Here is a 12,918-nt window from a genome sequence, read left to right as displayed (position 1 = left end):
TATGTCAATTATACTTCAATAAAAAATTATACTCATTGAAGTCACTGTCTGAATCTCTGGCCCCCGAGACAGGTCCTAATCCTGGCTTCACGGTGAGGCTGGTGGAAGCTGGGAGCCAGGACCTGCGTCCACCGGGCAGGACTCCCCACGGGAGGGGCGCTGTGACTTCCACAAGGCAGACATGCCAGCTCCTGAGTCCTTAAACTGGCTGAGCACTGCCTAGCTTCCCACCAGGACTTTCGTCCCCATCAATTTGGTGGCCTGGGTGCCCCACCCAGTACTGAGCTTGCCCCCATGCTTCCTTCCACTGCTGCCCTGCTCTCAGCCCTGGCCCCGTGCCTCAGAGACGCCCTATTCTCTGTCAACAGGACCCCTGGTGACCTGGGCCTGTCCCAGCACTTTGCCCAGCCTGGCCTCCTTCCGCGCCTTGGCAGTGGAGTCCTCCCCAACCCTGTGGGGCTCCTACCAACACGCTGCGCTCCAGCCCCACAGACCCATCCCTGTCATCCTGGTGGCTCCTCACTCCTTTGCCAGCCAACATAATGGCCCAGGCCTGGGCCTGTGGGCCACCAACCACCTCCTGATGGCTTCATTTCAGCCACCGTCTCCCATGGCCACCCCTTGGGCCCTGCCAGGCCCTGTGGCCACACTGCTTCCTAAATCACAGCTGCAGCTCAGGCAGGTGAGGGATCAGACAGCAGACAGCGGGCACCTTGTCCATGGGTCAGAATGTCACTCACCTTCTCCTGCGGCAACTGACCACTCCTCACCCAGCAGGCGGGCATCTCCACCGGCCCCGCACCTGCTGGGAGTCCCAGGGTCTGAGCGGCAGTTTGAATACCTTTGGCCCCCAGCAAAGGGCCCAAAGCACAGCCAAGCAGGCCCCCAAAGTGGCATTCCCTAAGCTCTGTCGCTCGTGAACCAGCTGCTCAGCAGAGACCTGCATAATTTACTTAATGTTTCTCCTTAAAAATCACATCACTTAAAAATGCTTTAATATTCAGGTTAGCTTTGTCCTAACAATAATATCTATCCTGGGAATTGATGTGCTGGTTATATTTCTCTACTGCATGTTGAAACAAACATAATTATTACAACAAAATATTTTGTATTGAGTAAGTGAGGTTAAGTCACTTGCCCAAGCTCTCACAACTAGAAAGAGGCAGGTCGGCATTGGTGCGGAGGCAGTCTGGCTCCAGAATCCATGCCCTTGACCATCACCAGTCCTGATGGTCTGTCACCCTGGGCTGTGACACTGTTCCCCCAAGTGCCATTGGCAGGATAAGTGTGCCACACATTTATGCTGACGATGGCAGACCACAGCTCTTGGCAGGTATGTGAGGGGCGTTGAGCCTGGCTGAGGTTTGCCTAACATGCTCCATGATCTACCAGCTCTGGGCTAATCCTCCCCCATCACAGGACAGTGGCCCGGGACCCACACTCCTGCAGGGCCAGGCCTTCCGGCTCAGCCCCAGCCCTCCTCAGATAGCCCAGGGTCTGAGTCTGGTTAGCAGCAGCAGCCTCCCCTCCCCTGCCCCATTGCTGGGTCCCTGAGCCCCCAGCTCTAGGTCCTTAGTGGCCAGGCCAGAGCCAAGACCTCAGCCTCAGTCCTGAAACCTAGAGTGGAGTGGGGAGGTCTGGTGCCCCGGTTGAGCATCACACCCCCTCTGGGTGCTGCAGACCCATGGGCTCCCCCTGCCTCTGGGTCAGCGTGTGGAGCTTTACTGTGTCTGTATTTAGAGTCAGAGACCCCAGGATAACGAAGCCCTCCTCCCACTGTGCAGCCCGGGGCCCAAACACACCCACAGACCTGGCCCCAGTAAGTAAATAATGCAGGTCTCTGCCCGCTGCCCTCACCAGCCTGACCAACTGGCAAACTCCTGCTGCCCTGGGACCCTGCTCAGGCATTTTCCCCCAATGGCCCCTCATGACCGTGTCTGTGCCACATCACAGGGCTTATCACACTTCTCCTGAATGTCTCCCTGCTTCATCTCTGTGGCCCTGGAGCTGTGAGGTCAACCTTGACGTGTTTCCCAAGCCCCTGGGAGATTCCCAGGATCCTCCCGGGAAGCCCAGGCTGCAAGCCCAGAGTGGGGCCCGGAATCAACCATGTTCCCAGGGCTCTGAAGCTGGGGGCAGGCAGGCCTTCCACAAGCACAGCCCGTCTTTGTTAAGATAAAAACCTAGGCCCAGAGGTGACCTGACCTGTCCAAGGTCACACAGTAACTCTGAGGAAGGGCCAGGGCTCTGGGCCCTGCGCTTCCCCCTGTCTGGGGGGCAGGGAAGGTGGTTCCACCCTTTCCTGCCATCTACAAGTCTTAGAGCATAGCCTCTGGCTCAGGGCTTGAAGCATACCCCAGTTATGCCAGCAGGGTTTTCTTGGGGTCGCTCAGTGGGCCTTGCCTGGGTCCTGGTGGCCCTGGTGGTGACTGTACCTTGACCCCTCCCATGGGGCCTCGGCAGAGGAGACTTAGTCCTGAAGAGGAGACTGCTTCCTTCCCTTCGTGCTCCTCTCCCCTGCCCAGGCCCACTGACAGAAGCCTGGGTCTCCTCAGGGCCTTTGCACTAGCCAGCAACACCTCCAAAATATTCTTGCACCAAATCATCTTATGGGGGCTCATTCTCACCTTGTAGTGCTCAGCTCAAGGCCACCTCCTGGAGAGGCCCCACAACCCTACCAAAGCAGCTGTGTTCAGAACCTGGCCATCATTTATGTCCTTGGGGGCAGGGCAGGGACCCAGCACAGTGCCTGGCCCACGGCTGGTGGCCCTCAATTCCCTGGGAGGAATCTGAACACAGAGGCAGCCTGGCCCAGCTGCAGCTGTGGGGGAGACCTCAGGGTTCCAGGTAGGGCGGCTGGGGGAAGGAGGGAGGGGAGGCCAGCAGAGGCCCCGGCAGCCACTCTTCTCTGCCTTCGCAGGCTCCTACTCCAGGCAGGCGGGTGCCCTTGGAGACAGCAGCCTTTAGAGGGAGGAGGGGAGGAGAGTGGAGGGTCATCCATCAGCCAGAGACGTGGAGAGCCTGGGAAATCAGGGACGCTGTCTGAGGCCCCTTCTCCAAGTGTCTGCCTGGTGCACTAGGCGGCTGGGAGGCTGGGAGGCAGGCTGAGGGGCTGCTTCAGCTCAGCAGCCCCCATGGGGGCTGGAGACGCCAAGACAACCCCAGGGCTACCCTGGTGGAAGAGGGGGGACCAAGGCAGCTTCCATGCCCACAGCCTCCCTTTCCTTCAGGCACTTGGGTGTGTTATCCCAGAGATGGCCAATTACCTTATATAATCCTCACCCCATCTTGCAAGGCAGGTCATCATTTTAATTATTTTGAATTTCAATACACAACAGTATAGAGATGAACATAAAAACCCTAAAACAGACCCACCAAAATGAACATTTTCATCTTTTTTTAGAGAGGTGTTTTCGCTTTAGAAATGTGACTTATAGCATAGGAATTTGCATAAAACACAGATGCACAGTGTAATGAAGAGTTATAAAGCAAACACCAGCATAACTGCCACCACATCCTCAGAGCTCATGGAGTAGGAAGCCGCCTGCGACGCGTCTGTCCCTTTCACTCACTTCCCCTGGCCCTGCGTATCCTCATTTTCATGACACCACTGCCTAGGTTTCCCGGTCTTTTAAAAATATAAACACACACAAAAATTACAGATAAAAATTTCCCTTCCTGAGGGCCATCCCCACCCCAGGGGGAAGCGTAATTATGAAACTAAAGTGTATCATTCCAGGCTCTGTTTGACATTTTTACTGTGCATATTTGTATTACAGAGGAATTGTTTTATATGGTATAAAACTTTTCACAAATGGCATCAACACTGCACGTAGTATCCTGCAACTTGCCTTTTCACTTAACTCTAAATGCTTTATAAAAACAGCTTTATTGAGGTATAATTTATACACCATAAAACTCAACCATTGAAAGTGCATGATTTAATGATTTTTAGTCAATTTACAGAGTCGCGCAACCATCAGCACAATCCAATTTTGGAACATTTCCATCTCTCCTAAGACGTCTAAATGCTTTTTTATTTTCTCTCTTTTTCTCTAAATGCTTTTTGATACACATTTTAATAACTGCCCCTTAAAAAGTTACTACTTTGTGCCAAACACTGTTCTAAGAGCATTGCATACATCGCTCATTTAACCCACCTCTGTAAAGTGAGTATCCTTAGAGACAATGACGGTGATGGGGGGGGCACAGCAGGGGTGGGGGAGCTTAGAGAGCTTGAGAAACCTCCCAAGGTCACGGTGCTAGAGACCAACAGAATAGGCTGGGACCCAGCCCCCTGACCCCAGAGCCTGGAACCGAATAGTCTCACTATAGAGCTGCTCTGAGTCTGCGCACTGTTCCTGCTCTATGGTATGTCAGGCAAACCCTTCGATCCCCGAGGAGAAACCGAGGCTCAGAGAGGCCAAGTGACTTTCTCAGTGTCCCTGGGATGGGAAGTAGCAGAGCTGGGATTTGAATCCAGATCTAAGTGACTCCCAGGCCCCTGGCCCTTTCTAGTCCCCTGTGTTGCTTTTCTTTTTCATGACAGAAAAGGGAAAAAGGGAGAGACAGAAGGAGGATGGGTGGAAAGGGAGAGATGTCACAACCAACTTCTAAATCCTTTTATGTTCATCATACACGCACGAGCATGCTGATCCCCTGCACATGCACATTCCCTGGTGCACGTCCCCATGTAGGTGCACACGCCCGCTCAGGCGCACACGCTCACACTCATATGCATGGTGTATGTACACACAGCTATCCGCACATGCTACTGACCAGAGTGGGGGTCAGAGGTCCTTTGTTGCTCAGAGTGAAGAGACAGTCAGTGTGTGTGTGGGGAGGAGGGGGGGTTCAGCCTGGTGGGATCCCCTGGTGGCCCCTCTGTTAGGGTCCGGGCCTGGGAAATGCCCTGTCATGGGCAGGACCCCTCCCTGCTGGCACAGCCTCTCTTCTGCCCAGCCGCTGAGGGCCTTTGCTAAAGAAAGTTTCAGCCCCAGGGAAACAGCGGGGCGTGATCTCCCAGGACCAGCCCAATCCTGTGTTGCTGGGAGTTGAATCCACGCGTCTCTGCTCACTGGCCTGGATGCTTCCTGTCCCCAAAGATCATTCCTGTACCTGGAGTTGTTTGAATGTACACAGGCCTGTGAGGGGCAGTGGGAGCCTCATAAAAAAAGTAATAGCAAGTAAGGAGTGAGCACACACTGTGTGCCAGACACGCGCCCTCACCGCAGGTCCACGAGGTGTGCATGGTGACCACCGCTATTTTAAAGATGGGGAAACTGAGGCACAGGGGCCTTCTGCAGGATCCTACAGCTAACAAGAGGTGGACTCCAGGTTCAAACCCAGGCTGTGTGTCTGGCCACCTGGTGGGAGAAATACTCAGCCCCAGCCTGGGTATACCAGTGGCCACCTCGAACTCGGAACCCAGGAGTCTGGCATCCAGCCCTAAGCCTTGGTGGTTTGCAGAAGCTGGTAAATGGACAGGCTGGCGACGAAGCTTTTACCCAGCCATGGCAAAATGGGAAAGCAGAGGACAATGCTGTCCGTTTTTCACAAAGTTAAATTCCCTTAATTTAAAAAAGATGGCCTTTTTCTCAATTCTTTTTCTTTTTTTTCTGAAGTGAAGGTGATACTATACCATGGTCAGGATTCCATATTCCTGGCAAGATAAAAATGTGAGCATGCCAGCCCCCAAATCTGGGGGAGGTTTTCTGGTTTATGGATCCCCTAACGTTTGGGCCTCTTTGAGGTGTCCGCCACTCAGCCCAGCTCAGCCTGGAATTGGAACTTTTTTTGTATCTGTCCTCTCCAGCTTCATATGTGTATTTTCCAAAACAATGCAGTTGAGGAAAACCTAGCCAGGACTGAAAGATTAAAGTATGCCAGCAGGCTAAATACCCATCTCAGACGATGGATAAAGAAAAATTGAATTTATTTAAGGAAAGGGGACGGGGGAATGGGGATATCCAAAGGGAAGGGCTACACAGCACTGAGCCAAAGGGTATTGGGTCCCTGATGGCAGCAAAAATATACTTAGGACAGTGAAACAAGGAAGGGCATAGAAATAACAGGAGAGCCTAGGCTGGGCTGCTTTGGCTCACTGAGGAGTCAGAGAGAATAGGGGGCCTCGGAGACAGGTTCAGGGGGTAAGCCCTGGACGAGGTGCTGCTGCCCATTGCTCCCCAGGTTGCAAGTCTCGTGGGGCCCCCTCAGAGGGAAGACGGGGAAGGAGATGGTGCTGCTGTGCTCCCCTGATGGGGAGTCCGCGCTGGGTCCTTTGTCCTGAGGGTATTTCTCTCTTTCTTGCAGGTGGAAATCTTAGGAGAGGCCTCAGGGGAGGGTCTCAATAATAGAATATTCATCAGCTTTCCAGATGTGCTCTTCAGGGTGCTGGTCTCCACTGATTGGTTGGTGCCAGGGCGGGGTGGGGTTGGGGTGGGGTGGTGGTGGTCATTAGTCAATGCAGTTGGTTCTGAGGCAGTCACTGCGTCACTTGTCTGGTTTTGCGGCTTTTCTGGGCCTGGAGCTGAAATACAACTGAGGCCTAGGTGTTACCTTTCTGGAGGAAACGCTCAGGGGGTCTAAACTGCATGATAAGTTACCCTAGGGAATCTACCCCAGTTTTGCCCCTTGCTAGGCATCCGGGGCTTTCTGCCCTGGTGAGTTTCGTCACCTGTTTTCTGTACCTGGCCCTGTCTAACACGGATGTTTGAAATCTTGATGCTACCAGCTCAAACTTTGGAGCGTTAACAAGGACGTAGAGGAAAACTCTTTCTTCTCAGCAGTCAAACTTCAAGGCAACTTCAACCCAGGAATTCAGCCAGTTCCCGGGAAGTGAAGGAATCAAAGGCCTTTGAACAGTAAAAAATGTCTTTAGAACCGAGCTTCGGCCTTGCCGCAAATTCAGAACAGCGACCGGGTAAAGTTTATCTCCTCCCGCCAGCCAGCGCGGTCCCCGGGCCATGGGCGCCAGAGCGAAAGGAGGCTGGGAGGGCTGGTCTGTTCACAAGAGCATTTTGGGGGAGGCAGCAGCCCCAACACTTTGGGGCTGTTTAGTGTGAACGCAAAGAGGGCTCTCACTCCTGCAGCACCCTGACCAGTCCAACCAAGTTTACAAGGCGCCTACGGGCCGATCTGAGAAAGATGGGCACTCCTACCACATTTCAGAAAGGTTCTCATGAAACCAAAACTAAATCCAGGCAGGCAAGGGGAAGGATACTTGTCACTCTCTGGATGCTACAGGGAGCGTGGAGAGCAGCGCAGACAGTGCCCTGGCTGGGTGGGAGGTGGGGTTCAGCCTGGGCCCCTCAGAATTGGCCCTGATGTGCACAGGCAGGAGCTTACCTCTGGGGGCTGCCCCTTGGGATGGACCTGGCAACCCAGATGGTCCCAGGGTCACGCGTTCAGTGGCAGCTCCCATGGTCCCCTGCTGCAGCTTGCACCCAGCGCCTGGTAGCTGTTCTGTGCCCCCTCTGATCATGGGGAGTGGGCACAGCTAGAGAGGGTGAGTGAGTCTGAGGATTTACTGCCCTCGTCATGAACGAGGCACCATTCGGAGCTTGTGCCATCCGTGATTTCATGTAATCCTCATTACTGTTATCTCCAGGAGTCTCAGAGAGATTAAGTTACTTGTCTAAGGTCACACAGCCAGCTGGTGCCAGAACAGGGAAGAAAACACAGCTTTGTCTGGCTCCAGGGCCTGGGCTTTCTGCCCTTGATTCCTCAGCGGCTTTAGCCAGCTGGTGGTGGGTCCTGTAGCCTGGGCCTTCCCGGGAGGACACGCCTGCCTGGGGCCAGCTGTGTCCTGGCCTGGGATTGACCTCACAATCTCTCTCACCCTCCCCCCCCCAGGGGCTGCACTGACAGCGGCAAGCAGAATGCTTTCATTTTTCTTTCCCCAGATACCAGCTCTGACACCTCCAATTTCTACTGCTATCACAGTGTTTTCTGAGTCAAGCAAGGTATAAGGAAAATTGCTCTTTCCCTGGAATAATTTATCATCTTGTTATTTCCATTAGCTGACGCTGTTTGAGTCTATTCCGTGCTGAGCTGTCTGAATTCCCAGCTTGGAAATCCCTGGGCTGGGCAGGAAACGCTGCTTTTGCCCTAGGAGCTAGGAGGGAGGTGCTTCCAGCCCATGGGGGGGGCTGGGGTCAGGGGCCACGGCATGGAACCCAGTGGGGAGGGGCTGAGGTTAGAAACAAGGGCAGGAAGAGGCCACATTTTTGTTCTTTTCAGACTCCAGAGGTGTGTGTGTGTGGAGTTCACAGGCTCTGCTGGGCTGATGGGTGAGGGTGGCAGAGGCCCGCTGGGACCTACAGCCAGTGGTCTCAGGCCCTGGCCGGGGGCCCAGAGTGAAGCTGCTTGAGGATGCAGATTTCCATTTTCCACAAGCTGAGCCTCCTCAGGAGACCATGTGGACGAGCACACAGTTTAAGAGAAGGGGCCTCAAGTTCCAATCCTCGTTCTGCCACTTGCTAGTTGTATTATCTTGTGCAAGTTCCTTAACTTCTCCCAGCCTCAGTTTTCTCATCTGGGAAGTGGGGAGAAGGCTGAGGAGAAGGGTGTGAAGAGCTTAGTCCAGCATCCAGCCGTGGCACTCGTGACCCAGGTGTCAGCTGTTTGGGGTAATCAGTTCGTCCCAGTTTGCCTGGGAACTTTCCTGGTGTTGGCACTGGAAGACCTACTTCCTGGAAAACCCCTTAGTTGTGGGGAGACTGGGATGGTGGGTCCCCCTGGCTGCTATCTCCATGCTCCTCAGATCTAGGAGAGGAGCCTTCAAAGTCCACCTTGGTGTCCTGGGAGAGGCCAAAGTTTTTGCTGTGTTTCTGCAAAAGCCTAGAGCGTTTGAGTCACCTCTGGCTCTGAAGTCTGGCTTTGGTTGAGTTAACTCTAAGTTGGGGGGGTAGATCTAAGTTTCCAGATATGAGATTCTGAACTACAGAGATTCAAATGTGTAATTCGGCCCCTTTCCCCCCAAATCCACCTCCACAAGGCATCGGTGTGCAGGAGACACTGTGGATGGTCAGGGTGGGGTGAGGAGCAGCTTATATCATTGCAGTGCGAACAGCATCACATGGAATGTGACACGCCGGTCCTTCAGGGGCTGTGGCCATTTGGGGGCTGTGGGTGCTTCACTCAGGGACCCCTTGCCTCACTGCATCTCTCTGGCTTCCCCCTCTGACTTCTCTTCCTTCCTCTAAATTCCTGTTCATTTCTAACATCTCTTGTTGACTTGGCGCCGGTTGAACTGTGTTCTCAGGATCATCCACAATCAGCCTTAAAAAGTTTTTATAAACAAAGACAGTTCCCTTCCCAAGAGGATTGTGGGGCCAACTGTTCAGATAATAGCAGGTGCGTTTCCCATGGAACTATGTTGAACGATCTGTTTAGATGTGGAAGGCCCTAAGGGTTGGTAAAGGCCACATTTGGGATGTGTCCCAGGCTGGGCAGACCACCCACCCGGGTGGCTCTGGGCTCCCGATAATTTCCCTCCTGGTGCTCCAGCCCCCAGCTGGGCTCAGCGCTCAGGTGCTGAAGCTGGAGCTGCTGGGATTGAGTGCTGGCCTCCCTCCCAGCTCACTCCTTCCAGAGGCCTGGTCTCACCCCATAGCCTAGGGCAGAGATGCTACAAAGGCACAGACCTTCAGGGCCAGGAGACCCCCGGGGTGCAGCTGGTTCAACCTTTTATTGAACAGGAGAACTGAGGCTCATGCTGGCAGGGCAGCCTGTCCACGCTCACGCACTCTGGAGGCAGCAGAGTCGAGGGGAGGCAGGAGAGAGGTGCCACAGTGCATTTCAGCGATTTATTTAAAAATACTCTGTGTGAATTAATTTAAATTCTGATCTGCATACATATTTAGGGTTGGCTAATTAACATGTGAAGTAAACCAGTTAATCCCCATCTGCAAAACCTCTCTGGGCTGCTTTATTAGCAGGAATGTTGCTGTGGTTTTGATGGGAGGATTCTGTGAGCTTTAAGGTGGGGGGCAGGGGACATTGTGTAAGCTCTGGTGGGGGGCTGCTGAGGCAGGTTGGGGCGCACTCGGAGCTGGGATCCGGCATGGGCCCTCACACCTTCCATGGCCCTCGGCAGTGGCCTGGTCCGGAGGGTGAGCCAGGCTGGGTGGGCTCCGGCCCAGGTAGTGCGTGGCCAGCCCGCCGGGAGGCCAGACGGGCTACTCCCTCCCCCAGGCAGCGGCTGCTTTGGAGCCTGGAGGCCTGGCCTGGTGCCCAGTCAGGGTACCAACTGAGGCCCAAAAGACTGGGTCCTCCAAAGCCAAGGCTTCCCTGGGGCCTATCCGCGGCTTTCAATGGAGTGAGCCCTGGGCAGGGGACCCCACAGCTTGTGGGAAGTGTGGGCTCCAGATACGCTGCCCTTTCCCCAGGATGGAGAGCAGATGGGCCCTGGAACTAGGACTGTTTCCATCCATCCGTCCACACCCCACCCTCCCTTAGGACAGCAGTCCATCCTTCTGTCCATCCTCTCAGATGTCTTTCAATGTGCTCGTCCACACGTAACATCCATGCACCTCTCTCTCCATCCATCTGCTCAACACTCTCTCAGTCCATCCATCCTTCCATCCCACCGTCTCTCCCTTCCTCCCTCCAACCCTCTATCCATCCGTTCCCCTCCCCCATCCCCCCCATCCACCTACCCGTCTATCAATCCAGCAATATTTCTGGACAATTAACCAGGGATTCAAAGGTAAGTAAGACACAGCTCCTGCCCATAAGGAGCCAGGAGGGAAGATGGACTCTAGGGAACCCAGCTCTGCCACACCCACCTAGAGGCAGAGCCAGGCAGCAGGTGCAGGGGACGGACCTGAGCAGGCTCCTGCCTTGGGGACAGGGATGATGCCACCCAGCTTTAGGCTCCCATTTCCCCATTAAAGAGCCTGGTAGAAAAGTGGCGTTGATGGCAGTGGGGAAGGAGGGAGGGAGGGTGGGAGAGGCTTCACTTGTCAGCAGCTCAGCAGGTACAGTCAGACTTAAAATGTCCCCAAAGAGCATCTGCTGAGAGGCAGGGGGTGAGCACGCTGAATTATTTCTCCGGTAATTGGCACTGAAGAAGCTGCAGATATCCTGGGGTCCGCATCAAAGAGCTCAGAGCTGCCGTCTGTCTCCGTGAGGACTCAGGGGCAGCTTGTCTGGGCTCCTGGCTCTTCCAGCTCTCCTCTCCCCACTGCCTGCTTCCTCCCCCCTTCACCTCTTCCTGGCACTGATGGGGCCACGGCGCTTGCCTCGGCTTCCTGCACGAGGCAGCCTGGGGGTGGGGCTGGGCGAGTGCAGGTCAGAGCCCTGGCTGTCTGCAGGGTCCTGTGCCAGCTGCTGGGGAAGGGAGAGGCAACTGGAGCATCGAGGCCCTTCTCTGCAGGGGCAGCCTTGGCAGGAGTTCTGCCGCTGCTCTGAGTATGGCCTAGTGGGGTCCTTCTCTGGGGGCGGTCTGGGGAAGGCCAGTGCCAGGTTTTCCTTTGGTCTCCTCCCTCCCCTGTGCCGAAGAGCCTTTTCTGGCACTTGGATGAGCAATTTGAACCGACTGATCACACACATTTTGTAAACAGTTGACTCTTTCTGTGTCTGTGTGCACTAGGGTGTGGGGTGGGGTGTGTGTGTGTGTGTGTGTGTGTGTGTGTGTGTGCGCGAGTCCATCCCCCTTCCAGTGCATTTCTGGCTAATATGGGGGCACCTCTCCCACAGCTGGGCCCACCACCTGGTTACCTTATGTCGGAGGCTTCTTCTCCCGCCCCAGAGGCAGAGTGTAGGGGCAGGGCCTGGGGTGAAGGATCCAGACAGGCAGCATTTCCATCTGGTCTTGGCCTCCTTCCTGCTGTGGATCCCAGTAGAGAGAATGGGTCAAAGGGGAGCCCCCATGTTGGCCTTGGGAATGGGGATGGGTCCCAAACTGCCCCCCTGGGACTTCCCATCTTCCTACCCCCACCCATAGGAGCTCTGGGGAACAGAATCAGAAAACTCTCTAGTTAGCCCAGTTCTTCCATCTTTAGATGAGGAGTGACAAACGCAGAGAGCTGGCGGCAGGGCCAGGAAGGGGACCTGTGTCTCAGGTGCCCAGCCCAGGCTGCCGGTCAGCAGAGAGCTGGGGGACTCTGCCTGTCAGGCCTTGACTGTGGATCTGGCCACACTCACAGAACGAACAGCCAGGCCAGGCAGGACAGCTACCTAATTTGCGGGGCCCCGTGCGAAATGAAAATGCGGAGCTCTTGTTCAAAATGATTAAGAATTTCAAGAGAGTGACAGCAGAGCGTTACGCTGAGCTTTTGCCCGTGGCCTTGCATGTGCCCATGAGGCCAGCACCTAGGCCAGCGTGATTCCAGCCATCGAGGGAGCAGCTGACGTTCTCATGTCATGAGCCACAGGGGGCAAAGAGACACAGAAGGACAGCCTCCTGCTGTAGAAGGAAGGCAGGCAGACCCTCATGCTCTGCTGGCAGGAAGGAAAAATGCTGCCACTGTGGGAACAGAAGGAAACAGAACTGCTGTTTCTTAGAAAGTTAATCGTTGAACTGCCACATAACCCGGCAACCCCACTTCCAGTAGAATGGGGCTGCCAGGGGCTGGGAGGGGGAAGTGGGGAGTTACGTTCAATGGGGACAGAGTTCAGTTTGGGGAGATGAAACAGTTCTGGAGATGGATGGTGGTGATGGTTGTACAAAAATGTGAATGTACTTAATGCCACTAAAATGTACACTTAAAATAGGTAAAGTTGTAGATTTACATATATTTTGACAATAGAAAAATTAAAAGGTAGGGTGTGTGGGGTGCGATGTACGGGGGGGCTATGGAATTGCAGCTCCTCCTCCTGGAATCCAGGTACAGCTCCCACAGTCCTGGGACGAGATTCGGGGTCAGGCCAGAGCCAGGCCCTGGCTGCAAAGGCCCTGAGAGGCTATTGGAA

Source organism: Miniopterus schreibersii (genome assembly GCF_964146895.1).
Source record: "Miniopterus schreibersii genome assembly, chromosome: 16".
NCBI classification, from domain to species: Eukaryota; Metazoa; Chordata; class Mammalia; order Chiroptera; family Miniopteridae; genus Miniopterus; species Miniopterus schreibersii.
Note: the sequence above shows the minus strand (reverse complement) of the source record.